The sequence below is a fragment of the Pygocentrus nattereri genome, chromosome 22 (genome assembly GCF_015220715.1).
Source record: "Pygocentrus nattereri isolate fPygNat1 chromosome 22, fPygNat1.pri, whole genome shotgun sequence".
NCBI lineage: Eukaryota > Metazoa > Chordata > Actinopteri > Characiformes > Serrasalmidae > Pygocentrus > Pygocentrus nattereri.
In genome coordinates, this window is record NC_051232.1 from 1,340,355 (window position 1) to 1,355,447 (window position 15,093).

Here is a 15,093-nt window from a genome sequence, read left to right on the forward strand (position 1 = left end):
CCACTTCAGCCCTGCAATTTCCAATGTTGGTGTAGCGACAAAGCTTTAATGGTCTGTGTGTCTATGTAAAGAGTTTGAGGGTAGTAGCTTATTGGCTTTTCCACATCAGATGGAGGTTTATTTTTTTTCTTTACACTTTCTGCCATTATTGATTTGTATTAGACTAATTTTGTTTTATTGCAAGTTGATTTTATATATTTTTTTTTTTCTTCAGAATTGATGACTTTTCCTGCTCTTTCCTATTCAGCTTAAATCTGCTTCTATAAACACGTCAGAATATTCCACCAAGAGGAAAGTGAAGCTGCTGAAACAGGTGATTATATAAGAATATGGCATCCAGAAGACATTCTGGGACTCAGCAAACGTCATCTGGTACCCTCCACATGAGCACATCTCAGAGACAAATGCAGAAACAGAGCAAGGAGACAAATCACTACTGCTTGGAATGTGGACAGAGTTTTACAGTACAGGGTGCTCTCAAAACACACCAGCGCATCCACACAGGAGAGAAGCTGTATCACTGCTCAGAGTGTGGGAAGAGTTTTACTGTACCATATGCTCTCAAAACACACCAGCGCATTCACACAGGAGAGAAACCGTATCACTGCTCAGAGTGTGGACAGAGGTTTAGTCAACAGAGTAATCTCAAAGCACACCAGCGCATCCACAAAGGAGAGAAGCCGTATCACTGCTCAGAGTGTGGGAAGAGTTTTACTGTACACAGTGTTCTCAAAACACACCAGCGGATCCACACAGGAGAGAAGCCATATCACTGCTCAGAGTGTGGACAGAGTTTTATTCAACAGAGTAATCTCAAAGCACACCAGCGCATCCACACAGGAGAGAAGCCTTATCACTGCTCAGAGTGTGGGAAAAGTTTTACTGAACGGAGTACTCTCAGAAAGCACCAGCGCATCCACACAGGAGAGAAGCCGTATCACTGCTCAGAGTGTGGGAGAAGTTTTACTACACATGGTGATCTCAAAATACACCAGCGCATTCACACAGGAGAGAAACCGTATCACTGCTCAGAGTGTGGGAAAAGTTTTACTACACAGAGTCATTTCCAAAAGCACCAGCGCATTCACACAGGAGTAAAACCATATTATTGCTCAGAGTGTGGGAAGATTTTTAGTCAACAAATTAATCTCCAAAACCACCAGCGCATTCACACAGGAGAGAAGCCATATCACTGCTCAGAGTGTGGGAAGAGTTTTATTACAAAAAGTCATCTTAAAAGACACCAGCGCATCCACACAGGAGAGAAACCGTATCACTGCTCAGAGTGTGGGAAGAGTTTTAGTCAACAGAGTAATCTCAAAATCCACCAGCGCATTCACACAAGAGAATAACTGTATCACTGCTCAGAGTGTGGACAGGGTTTTAGTCAGCAGAGTTCTCTCAAAATACACATGCACATTCAGACAGTAGAGAAGCCGTATCATTACTCAGAGTGTGGGAAGAGTTTTAGGCATTTAAATACTGTAAAGAGACACAGGTTCACTAAGAATTGTGGTGGAAATCAGCAGTAATGTGTAACCTTTACATATTCCAGTTGTAAAAGTCTACAGGAAACTGTGATTCTCTGCCAGATTTCAGTCTTCAGTTTTTTGGGGAAAAGCACCTCTTTTGTTTTACACTGTTTCTAAAACGTAAGTATTAAATGGAATGTAATTTTCTGTACTGACCACTAAGTCAAACCTAAACTCATACATCCAATGAGAAGGTGTGGTACTGCAGATTCTCCCCAAAATTTCCACGCTGTTCATGCTGTTGATACCTATCCAGAGACTTCACATTCAATAAGAACAGACTCGTTGATTTCTAATTTAGCAGATCTAAGTTAGTACTGTGCTTCTGTTGTAATGGTGGATGTTTTGACAAGCATTTGCCAGTGCGCTGGGCTCTTTATCATTCTCGCTGTTTTCTCTTAATAAGAGGTAAAACATAGGAGGCTGGAAAGTACCATGATTATTACAACCCCATTTAAGAAAAAAAAAGCTGGGACACTCAGTGTAAATAAAAACAAAATGCAATGATATCCAAATCATTTAAACTCTATAAAATAGTACAAAGACAACATATGCGATGTTGAAACTACAAAATTTTATTTTTTTTAAAGAAAAGTTTATGACCATTTTGAATTTGATGTTAACATGTTCCAGAAAAGACCAGTAGTGGTTAATTTGGAACATGACTGTGTATAAAAAGAGCATCCCAGAGAGATTGAACCTTTCAGAAGTAAATATACATCGACAGACAGACATTCAGCTTTAGTGTCACTGCTCAGTACAAGGCAACAAAATACAGTTAGCATCTACCAGAAGTGCAGATGGTAGCAATAGTGCAAAATATCTGTCTGTGACATATATAACTACATAACATATGAAATTTTATATGTATGATATATACATGTGTGTATATATACTTTGAATGTAAGCAGTTATGTGTTGTCTTCTCTATACAGCGAACAGTCTGTTGTACAGAAATGAGTCTGTTTGTATGGAAAAGCTGAAGAGGGGTTCACCACTCTGAAAGACTTCATGGGCAAATAGTGGCACAATTCAAGAACAATGTTTCTCAATGTGAAATAGCAAAGAACTCGTTTTTCAGCATCTACGGTGCATAATATCATTAAAAGTTTCAGAGAAAATTCAGAGTCAGAGTTGATTAAAAAAAGTAAAGTAAGCACAAATAGAGAAACATAATTAAAAGTAACATTTAAAACAATCGAAACATAGGTGAAATAAATTTAAAAAGAAAACATAATGCATTCAATCAAATCTATTAGATTCATGAAATCTAAAGTAATCATTAGAAATTAAATTGGGATATTTAAATAATTTAAAAACTAGAAGATGCTGGTTGTGCACCAATGAGCGATTTATAGACCAATAATAGCATCTTTAAGTCTGTTCTGTAACAGACTGGAAGCCAGTGTAAGGACTTAAGAATGGGGGTGATGTGTTCCCTTCTTTACTCTTAGTGAGACTCTGGCAGCTGCATTCTGAACCAGTTGAAGCTGTTTGTGTTTTTTTGGGGTCCAGTTAGGAGATCATTGCAGTAATCAATCCTGCCAGATCTCTCATCTTGATTGATATTCATAAGATATGTGCATTTTATTTTGGGAATCAGGACTTTCCTTCACCTCGTTTGGTGGTGCATGCATGTAACCCATTTAAATGGATTCTAGTGTAGTGTGTTGTCTTACTTATATAACCATTGCTTATGACTTATGAATGCTTACAAGAGGTAAATACAGATGTAGTTTATAGTGCATCTAGCCGTAGAGGTTGCTTAGGGTACTCTAAACATTAGGTGGACTCTCACTGTGCACCAGCTAGATTGGGGTCAACTCCTTGCAGCTTCCCAGGCTCTAAGGCCTCTGTTATCAGTCTTGAAACCATGCTGACAAGGGCCTGCTGTGAGTTATTGTGTCATGGCCTCGAGCGAAGAATCTGTTGAAGGGGTCAGGTGGGTAAGGTTTTTGACCATATTACAGCTTAATTTCTGTTTATTCATTATGCATATGTTAACACTGTCATGTTTATGCATCTTGCAATTATCTGTAACCAACAGATTGTATCTTCTTTGTTCTCTGTTAACCAACGGTATGAAACAACACCCCATTTGAGGAATATACAACCTTTGTAACTCTGGTCTGTCTTTGGACATCTCCCTGGCCCTGAGCTTTAATAAACATATTACTTTGCAGCATTTGTTTGTGACTCTGAGACTTATCTGCTTTCTGGTTTACTTAGACATTTTCCACGACAGGTGATGAAGTTAATTTAGTGACAGCTTTGACATGACTGATCAGATACTGAGTCCATTAGTAAACTAAGGCTATGTCCTAGTTCTTTAGATTTTAGGGCTCTTGAATGCAGATATGCAGCTAGTCTTTACCTCTCATTGCTATTCCCAAATAACTTTAAACTAATAATTTTAAAACTGCAGAAAGTTTTGTTCCATCCAGTTAGTGATGAGCTCAAAGTTGTTTGGGGAGTGTGCCAAGTAGGTCTGTGTATGATCTGCATAGCTATGGTAAGATGTCCCATAGTCTTGTAGTATTTGGCCAAGGGGCAGCGTGTATAAATAGAATAAAAGTGGCCTAAGAATTGAACCCTGTGGGACACCACAGGTCACTGGCACGCTCTCAGAAACATTTTCTATTGCCACAAAGTCATCCTTGCTTGCAGGTGTGAACTAACCATTTTAGGAAAGTTCTTGAGAGCCCAACCCAGTTCTCAAGTGACCCAGCAAACCCAACCCAGTCTATCTGTGAGAATTTTGTTGTCAGTGGTATTAAAGGCAGGTCCGAGATCAAGCAGTAATAGGACATATGTTTTTTTTCCAGAGTCTGTATTTAAGCAACTGTCATAATACACCAGCACAAAATGTCATAATAACATTAACAATAACACAATTGTGACTCTTACAGTATTATGATTAGACCTAAAATCTGACTGAAATTTGTCTAGATGGCTATTTAAGCCAGTAAACTGCTTGAAGACAATTTTCTCAATAGGTTTTCCATTGTTGCTGTCGCCTCACAGCAAGGAGGGCCTGGGTTCGATTCCCCGGCCGGGCGACCAGGGTCCTCTCTGTGTGGAGTTTGCATGTTCTCCCCGTGTCTGCGTGGGTTTCCTCCGGGTTCTCCGGTTTCCTCCCACAGTCCAAAGACATGCAGTCAGGCCAATTGGACATGCTAAATTGCCCCTAGGTGAGAGTGTGTGAGTGACTGTCTGTGTCTGTCTGTCTGCCCTGCGATGGACTGGCGACCTGTCCAGGGTGTATCGTGCCTTTCAACCGAAGAATGCTGGGATAGGCTCCAGCACCCCCCCCCCGCGACCCTGACGGAGAAGCGGCTTAGACAATGGATGGATGGATGGATGGATGGTTTTCCATTGAAAGTTGGATTTTAAATTGGTCTGTATTTACTCAGTAGAGCTGCTTCCAGAGGCTTCACAACTGCATTTTTTTATTTGTTAGGAAAATCACCTATCAATTAAAATTCCATCACTGATAGCATTAAACTGAGACATTTTAACCATGACATCTTTACATGGTAATGGAGAGTACATGGGCTCTTTGGCAGATGTATTAATTGTTTGTCTGATACTCTGAATTTTAGTGTTTGAAAAGGTAGCAAACTCATTCCATTTTCGAGGTGATACTAATTCTGTGTCCATATGTGTAGCTGACTTGGAGTATTCTCCTGTTGTTAATATTATTGTTGATAACCCTGGAGAAAAAGGACTGTCTAGCTTTGCACATTATTGAGTTGTAATTGCGCTATCATTGAAGATTTCCTTGTGAATGGAGTTTATTATTATGGAGTTGAACTGCAGCATCATTCCTCCAAGATGTTTCTGTTGAAATGATTTGTAGATTTAGCTATAACCAGTGCGATCTTATCCATAATACTAGCAATTTTTAAGTTGAAGCTATGCAGCTAAGCATCAACAGAGTGAGGGTTAGGTGTCTTGCTCAAGGACACCTCAGTTATGGACTGTCAGCACTGGGGATCGAACCGGCGAACTTCAGGTCACAGGGCCAGTTCCCTAACCTCATGAAAAGTGTAGCTTTGCTGTCATTTATGAACCTTTTTTTTTTTAAAGAAAATGTGCCTGGTCTTGATGCTTATTGAGTTCCACATTTCAAAGAAGACAATAATGATCTGACAAAGCGACATCCTGAACAGTGGTTGATATGTTGAGACCCTTTGAAATAACCACATCCAGAGTGTAACTATGACAAGGTGTGCTCCCGGGAACATGCTGAGAAAGTCTGTAAGATATAGCACATTACAGCAGCGTTCGTTGGCATAACCCTTGTTGGAGTTAATATGCATGCTAAAATCACCAGCAATATGAAAATGATCAAAAATCATGGAAATAAAAGCTAACATCTGTAAATTGATGAAAAGAAATTAGCATTGTATTTTGGAGGCCTGTTGCAAATACTAGTAATATTTATCGTGCCCCTTTCAGAACCACACAGAAATACTGAGAGGATGTGAAATCACTCATTCATAACTGCTTGCATGGGAAAGAATCGTTAAAAAGAGCAGTTACACCACCACCTTACCTGACAGCATGTGAGACACTTGTAAAACTAAAATTTGGTGGACCCGACTCAGTTAATATGGCCAAGCCAGTGAGCTTTAATAAAACCATTAATTAAATAAGACTTGTTTGTGAGAGATCTTATATTAAGAAGAGCTAACTTAATAACCTGTGCACTGTACCCCAGAATCTGTGACTCACATTTTACATAATGCAAATTGGATGAATTCATATTATCAGACATGTACTCCCTGTTCTCCCTGTTTGTGAGTACTACATTTACATTTACAGCATTTAGCAGACGCTCTTATCCAGAGCAACTTACAAGAAGTGCTTTGTCTATATAGAGAAAGTATCTTTGCTAGTTACCAATAAGTTAGAGAGAAAGATAGTCCTGAATTCAGGTACTGCTAGAAACAGAAAGTCACTGTTGATACAGAGAGAAAAATGAACAGGAGGAAAAAGGAGTTGAACACAGAACTTAATACAATGTGCAATACAATACAATATAATACAGTAAACTACAATATACACAGAGCAATACAATACAATAAAATATAAAAGTGCAGCACAATATATTGCAATCAATACTTAATTCAATGCTCATTTAAGTGCTGTGTAAAGAGACGGTCTTCAGTCTGCATTTGAAGACAACAAGAGACTCTGCTGTACGGACCGCCAGTGGGAGTTCATTCCACCACTTGGGTGCCAGTACAGAGAACATCCTCGACGCTTGACTTCCAAGCGCCTTGAAGGATGGCAGGTCAAGCCGAGCTGTACTCGAAGCTCGAAGGGCTTGTGGTCCAGTTTGAGATTTCACCATTGCCATCAAGTAGGTAGGGGCTGGTCCATTTTTGGCTTTGTAGGCAGCATTAGGGTTTTAAATCTGATGTAGCTACAGGAAGCCAGTGAAGGGAGCACAGCAGTGGGGTGACGTGGCTGAACTTGGGCAGATTGAAGACGAGCCGCACTGCCGCATTCTGGATGAGATGCACAGGCTTGATGGCCTGCATGAGAAGACCAGCCAAGAACGAGTTGCAGTAGTCGAGCCTTGAGATGACAAGAGACTAGCAACTGGGCAGCCTCTCGGGTGAGGAAGGGTCTGATCCTAAGGATCTGAAGGGTGGGATTCTAAGCACTGAAATGAACAGATTTCTGGAACACAGGGTCCGAGCTTGTTTTGAAAACACATACTGCTGACATCACTGTAGCAGCACTGAGGTGAAAATATCAGTTTGCCGGATTACTTGGAAATTATGTGACCTTTTACCTTTCAGCAGAGAAGGGTGAGTGGAGCTCCTGTTGACAATGAGGTAGACAGCAAAGCTGCCTTTCTGGTGGTTGAAGAGCTTGTCTCTTTCTTTAAGGTGGTGCAGGTGTTGAGGAAGCTATGTTTAATAGTTTATCTGTGACTGGTGACTGTGATGGGGCAGGAGGGCTGTTGGGTCCCTGTGGCAGTAGTTGAGTGTGGAGGAGAAGCTGGGCTAATTTTTCACTGAACCTGAGGGCTGACAGAGATGGCTACAGCCTGATCCCAGCTGAAACCAGCTTGTTCATAATTCGTGGGAGGTTCAGATGGGATGAAATGTTGGTGGAGATGGAGGAAGGTGTAGATTGCTTGTGTGGTTTTGGTGTCTCCAGCCACTGATACAGGTTGATCATCATAGGTCTCATCCGATAAGTGCAGCTCTGTCAGAGGATTCTCAGTGGGTGTAAAATGCGGTGATGACGTTTGATGACCCAACGATTGATGACGTTGGGTTTTGTGCTGAAATGTCTCCGCCAATAGGGGTGGGTAAGTTGCTCATGGAAAAAATGAGGTTCTCTGTCAGTGATTTATCTCCCCTCTTGTTGATGTGCAGTCCATCTTATTTATAAAGTCCTTGTTAGATTTGTCAATGAAGTTTAGTCTGTTTGTCCTGCAGCTTTTATGTAACCAGTTCTTCAGATAGGCACTGCATATGCCAGCTTCCTTGTGTCATTCTTACCTACATGAACAATGACTCACTATTCACTGCTGTGTATTTGGCTAGTAATAGCAATAGGTACTGTAAGCTTTTCATTCAGCTCAGAGGCTGTGATGTTTGATTCAAAGTTTTAATTTGTGGGTTTTTTTGTTTACAACATAAACAGAATCATCTCCACAAACAAGGGTGTCTGCTTTGACCCCGAACCTGGGGCCTAGTGGCTCTACCAGGGCGCTCTGACCAGCTGACACATCTGATCCTTTTGCATTCTGACCACTGCCCTCACTCACTATGGCCTTGCAGTGGGTCAAATCTGTTCTGCAAGTAGAGTGACTGGGACTGATATTCTACTCTGGCTTTGTGGTTTCTCAGCAGTAGCATTACCATGGTGAGCTGTGCTACCAAGAGTGGAGAATGAGACTACAGAGATTCTCCCACATACCACTGCTTGTGTAATGGAGTAATGACAGTCCTTAAACTCAGATAAAAGGCTCCAAAAACTCACCTCAACAACTGTTGTTTATTTTTGGAAGACTGTAACAATCGAGGCAGCATGTGTTCTGAAACCTGAAGAGGAATTTTATATATGTTTCTATTTAGGTAGCCACAGGAAACTTTGCTAATTCATGGGTCTACAACAGTACTGTTAAATAAAAATAAATAAATAAATAAAAATCCATTTTTGGCTTTTTAGTGTTCTTGATCTTTCTATATAAATAACAAGCTGAAACACTTTAGCTTGAAAAAAGAGAATAAACCTCTGAAAATAAAAAGGATAAATGAAAGATAGCAGAGAAGCATCTGAATTGAAGATGAACAAGGATGCAGGATGTAGTTCACCATTAGAACACCAGAAATAACCACAAGAAGAAAAACATAAAAGCAACATCAGAACACCATCTAACCAGCTGATCTGGTCGGGCTAATGTCAGCTGATTACAAAGTGTGCTGTGATTGGTCGCTGAATGAAGATTCGCCCTTGAAAAAGCAACAGCCTTGGTAACGCAGGTGGCCTGTGGTGTTTTCACCATGTGGGCCATGGCAGTCTAGAAGGAAGCTGTGTGCTTTAGTGCCTCTCTCTCTCTCTCTCTCTCTCTCTCTCTGTTGTCACCTTGTTGATTTGGCATTATAGACCAGTGAGACATGTGAACTAGATTTCTGATGAACTAGTGACTGAGATTCAGTGTTGTTTAACTCTACATATTTAAGATTTATACCATATTGCTAGTTGTTTGTTACTTTACCCTGGAGGTCACAACTATGTAGGGATAGGTGCCGTTTATTTTAATATGCATATTTTTTTCCTGTTTACTGGCTAGGGAGATTTACAGGCTAGCTCCTGTTGTATTTTCTTTTCATAATTTCTTGTGAACTCGATCACGTAGACTTATGGGGGTGGATTCGGAGGGTTTTGTTTGTTGTTTTGGCATCAGCCCACCCTGAAGTCAACAGCCTTGTGATTTGTTTGTCTTTCTACATAATACAATCTATTCACTTGAGCATTAAATTAGTGTATTGGTCTATTTCGCTACCCTTACCTCGCTACTAGGCTAGTATAAATCCAGTGTGGACAATAGAAGGAGATCGTGACAAATCACATTAGAACACCCTTTGGAACATCATCAGAATGCCTTTAGAACATCAGAAAACCATTAAAACAGCATGAAAAGACCATTAGAACAACATAAACTATTGGAGTACAATCAGAAATCCATTAGAACACATCAGAAAACCACCAGAACACCTTTACCAAACCATCAGAAATCATTAATAAAATCTCAGAACACCATCAGAGCACCATTAGAAATCTATCAGAACCCCTTTACAACAGCACTAGCACTACAGTGACAGTTCTGAACAAGTGTGTTCTGATTCATACTCAGTCTATTTCTGCTGTTGTGCTGTTTGTTTGTTTTTGTTAACTATTTGTCTGTGAATTCTCTGAAAGAGGTAAACCTGCAAAACAGTTACTTTCATAACTGAGGACTGAAGCTTCTCTCTGTGGGACTGAGGAAATTACACTTTTAACTGGAGATACTCAGTCTAAACAATATGATGCATCTATTTTGTTACTGTATTCATAAATCCGTCTTTTCGTACATTGTAATGCCTATTTGCAAACTTAACATCTGTAGTCTTGGTGCAAAAGCTTGTGAAAATCTGGGATCAGCTCAACATTGTCATCCCTGAAAGAGCTGGACCTCAGCAAAAATGACTTGCAGGATTCACGAGTGGAGCTTCTCTCTGCTGAAATGATGAGCTCATTTTGTAAACTGGAGACACTCAGTGGAGTTTTCTGTGAATTCAATCCTGAATGAATAAAAAAGAAAAAAATCAATAAAATGGAAAATCAGTAACTTAATACACTTTTTCCTTATCACAAAACCATTAGAACTTCCTCAGAAATCAATTACGCTGCAGTAAGAATACTATCTGAATACCACCAAAACACCATAAGAGCACATCATAAAACCATTAAAACGCCATCAGAGCACCATTAGAAATCTATTATAAACCCAATTAAAATCTATTAGCAATCCAGTGACAGAGCTGAACTAGAACACCATCAGAAAACCACCGGAATGCCACTGGGGCGTCAGAAAAACAATTCGAACTCCAGCCTCACTACATATTTAGAAAAGTATCAGAAAACTATTCAAATCCTATTAGAAAACCATAAGAATACCTTCAGAAGACCTTGACAAAACCAGTAGAAAACCCACACATCATCACTAGAACACTATTAGCACACCATCAGAAAACCATTAGAGCACAACTAGGCAACCACAGTCATTTTCACACCATAAGAAAACCATCATAAAACCAATAGATCACCATGAAAAAAAAATAATTAGACTGTGATCGGAAATCCATGAGATTGCCGTTAGAACCTTACCAAAACACCATCAGAATCCTGTCAGAACCAATCAGAAAACAAAAAAGCATCACAGTACAACACCATTAAAACCATTAGAACACCAACAGAAAACAATTAGATAATCAGCAGAACCCTATCAGAAAGCTATTAGAACAGCTATAAGAAACAATCAGAAAACGACTGGAACACTATAAAAAACACAATGGAACACCATCAGAAAATAATAAAAACATTAGAAAACCTTTAATATGCAATTGAAACATCTTTATAATGTCAGCATTTTTGGAACTATCATAAAGCATTACATCGACATACAAAAACCATTACAAAACAACTAGAACACCATGAGAAAACCATTAGAACTCTAACAGACCTCCATTATATAACCATTAGAACTCTATCAAAACACCATTAGAATCCTGAAAAGGAAGGAAAACATTAGAACTCCATCAGAAAACCTTTAGAACACAACTAGAACACCATGATAAATCCATTAGATCACCATCATCAGAACACCATTATAAGGCCATCAGAAATTCTTTAAAACTCAATCAGACCACTACATGAAAACCATCAGACCATCAGAACACAATTACAACACCATTAGCACTCATTCAGAAAACAATTTCAAAATTATCGAAACACCATTAAGGCAACTTAAGAAAACCATTAGAACGCTATGAAAACACCATCAGAACACCATGAGAAAACCATTTGAACACCATAAGAATACCATCCAAAACCATGAGAACACTAACATGCATCCATTGAAACACCAACAAAGATCCATTAGAATAAATTTGGGAAAACAACAGAACACCATCAGAACATGATTAAAAATCCATTAGAATCCCATTAGAACACCATCAGAAATCTATTAGATAAGCATTAGAAAGTCATCAGAACCTCATCACAACACTATTAGTACTCCAGTGACAGATCTGAACTAGTGTGTTCTGATTCATGCTCAGTCTATTTCTGCTGTTGTTTGTTTGTTTGTTTGTTTGTTTGTTTAATTTGATAACTATTTGGCTGTGAATTCTCTGAAAGAGCTAGACCTGCATAACAGTTACCTTCAACACGGAGTACTACAGCTGCTCTCTGCTGCACTGGAGAAATTACACTGGTAACAGGAGATACTCAGTCTAAATGATATAAGGCATCTATTTTGTTACTGTATTCATGAAGCCTATTTGCAAACTTATCATCTGTAGTCTTGGTGCAAAAGCTTGTGAAAATCTGGGATCAGCTCTACAATTAACATACTCCTCTCTGAAAGAGCTGGCCCTCAGCAACAATGACTTGCACCATTAGCACTCAATCAGATAACAATTTCAAAACTATCAAAACACTATTAAGGCAACATATGTTTGGAGGCGGGCGGCACGGTGGCGTGGTGGGTAGCGCTGTCGCCTCACAGCGAGGAGGGCCTGGGTTCGATTCCCTGGCCGGGTGATCAGGGTCCTCTCTGTGTGGAGTTTGCATGTTCTCCCCGTGTCTGCGTGGGTTTCCTCCGGGTTCTCCGGTTTCCTCCCACAGTCCAAAGACATGCAGTCAGGCCAATTGGATGTGCTAAATTGCCCCTAGGTGTGAGTGACTGTCTGTGTCTGTCTGTCTGCCCTGCGATGGACTGGCGACCCATCCAGGGTGTATCCTGCCTTCCGCCCAATGACAGCTGGGATAGGCTCCAGCACCCCCCCGCGACCCTGACGGAGAAGCGGCTTAGAAAATGGATGGATGGATGGATGGATGTTTGGAGGCTTGCTGGTGCAGGGATACTTGACATTACTGCGCTCCAATGTCTGTAGACTGTTGAATGTGTAAGGAGCGCATGGATCATCTATCTTGCACTTTCTCTACTTATCAAGGTAGACCAGGCCAGTTTAGAAGTGAGTCTAAACCAAATAACCATTACATTCTCCTTAATGTTCCGGAAAACTAACCCTGATCCTAACCTTAACCTTAATATAATCCCAAAGCCTATAATTAACAACCCAGCCACCTTCCAATATATCCACTATTCCTCCTCAACACATGTCCAAACCATCTCAACCTGGCCTCTCTGGCTTTATCTCCAAACTGCTCCACCTTCACTGTCCCTCTGATCTGCTCATTTCTAATCTTGTCCATCCTGGTCACTCCCAACGAAAATCTCAGCATCTTCATCTCCGCCACCTCCAGCTCAGCCTCCTGTCTTTTAGACAGAGCCACAGTCTCCAAACCATACATCATAGCAGGATGCACTACTGTCTTGTAAACCTTCCCTTTCACTCTTGCTGCTATCCTTCTGTCACACATCAGCCCTGACATCCGTCTCCACCCACTCCATCCTGCCTGCACCCTCTTCACCTCTTTTCTACACTGTCCATTGCTCTGGATGGTTGACCCAAGATGTTTGAAGTCATCCACCTTTACAACCTCTACTCCTTGCATCTTCACCTTTCCACCTGCCTCCCTCTCATTCACACACATGTATTCCGTCTTGTCTCTACTGACCTTCATTCCTCTCCTCTCCAGTGCAAACCTCCACCTCTCCAGATTCTCGTCCACCTGCTCTCTACTCTCACCACAGATTACAATGTCATCTGCAAACATCATGGTCCATGGAGCCTCCTGCCTGACCTCATCTGTCAACCTGTCCATCACCATTGCAAACAAGAAGGGACTCAAAGCTGATGTAACCCTACCTTCACCTTGAAACCATTTGTCACTCCAACTGCACACCTCACCACTGTCTCACTATCCTCATACATGTCCTGCACCACCCTAACATACTTTTCAGCTACACCTGACGTCCTCATACAGTACCACAGTTCCTGTCTTGACACCCTATCATATGCCTTCTCTAGATCCACAAAGACACAATGTAGCTCCTTCTGACCTTCTCTGTACTTCTCTACCAACACTCTCAACACAAAAATTGCATCTGTGGTGCTCTTTCTGGGCATGAAACCAAACTGCTGCTCACTGATCTGAACCTCTCGCCTTAGCCTTGCTTCAACAACTCTTTCCCATACCTTCATGGTGTGGCTCATCAACTTCATACCTCTGTAGTTACTGAAGCTCTGCACATCACCCTTGTTCTTAAAAATGGGGACCAGTACACTACTTCTCCACTCATCAGGCATCCTCTCACTCTCCAGGATTTTGTTAAACAGCCTGGTTAAAAAGTCCACTGCCTTCTCTCCTAAACATCTCCATACCTCCACAGGTATGTCATCTGTATGTCATCTGGCCTTTCCATTCTTCATCCTATTTAAAGCTGCCCTCACTTCCACCTTTCTAATTCTCTGCACTTCCTGATCCACTATCTCTCCCCCCGTTGTCCTTCTCTCTCTCTCGTTTTCCTCATTCATTAGTTCTTCAAAGTACTCCTTCCATCTACTCAACACTCTCTGTTCACTCACTAGTACATTTCCCTCTCTATCCTTTATCACACTAACCTGCTATACATCCTTTCCAGCTCTATCTCTCTGTTTAGCCAAATGATACAAATCCTTTACTCCTTCTTTACTGTCCAGCCTCTCATACAGCTCATCATAGGCCTGAGCCTTTGCCTTTGCCACCATTCTTTTCGCTATGCAACTAGCCTCACAGTACTCCTGCCTACTTCCTTCATCTCCCACTTTTTCTTAGCTGCCTTCTTCTTCTGGATACTCTGCTGGAGTTCCTCATTCCACCACCAACTTTCCTTGTCTTCTTTCCTCTGACCAGACGAAACACCCAACACGTTCTTGCCAGTTTCTCTCACCACCTTAGCTGTCGTTTCCCAGTCCTCAGGTAGCTCCTCACTGCCCCCAAGGGCCTGTTGCAATTTTTCCCTGAACCGCCTGCAACCATCCTCCTGTTTCAGCTTCCACCATCTAATCTTTGGCTCTGTCTTCACTCTCTTCCTTTTCTTTGTTTCTAATCTCATTCTACATAGAACCACCCTATGCTGCCTTGCTACACTTTACAATCTCCCGTCTCCTTTAGGTGACATCTCCTGCTATGGATATAATCCACCTGTGTGCACCTCCCTCCACTCTTGTATGTCACCCTGTGTTCTTCCCTCTTCTGAAAATACGTGTTCACCACAGCCATTTCCATTCTCTTTGCAAAATCTACAACCATCTGACCTTCCGCATTTCTGTCTTTCACACCATACATACACAGCACCTCTTCATCCCCTCTGTTCCCT

The 15,093-nt window shown here is 41.1% G+C and overlaps 2 pseudogenes; both read left to right on the forward strand.

Moving 5' to 3' along the window:
- The window catches only part of LOC108443991, a 53,404-nt pseudogene extending 49,687 nt beyond the window's left edge, over positions 1-3,717 (forward strand).
- Positions 1-15,093, forward strand: part of LOC108443992 — a 52,721-nt pseudogene that overhangs the window by 2,853 nt on the left and 34,775 nt on the right.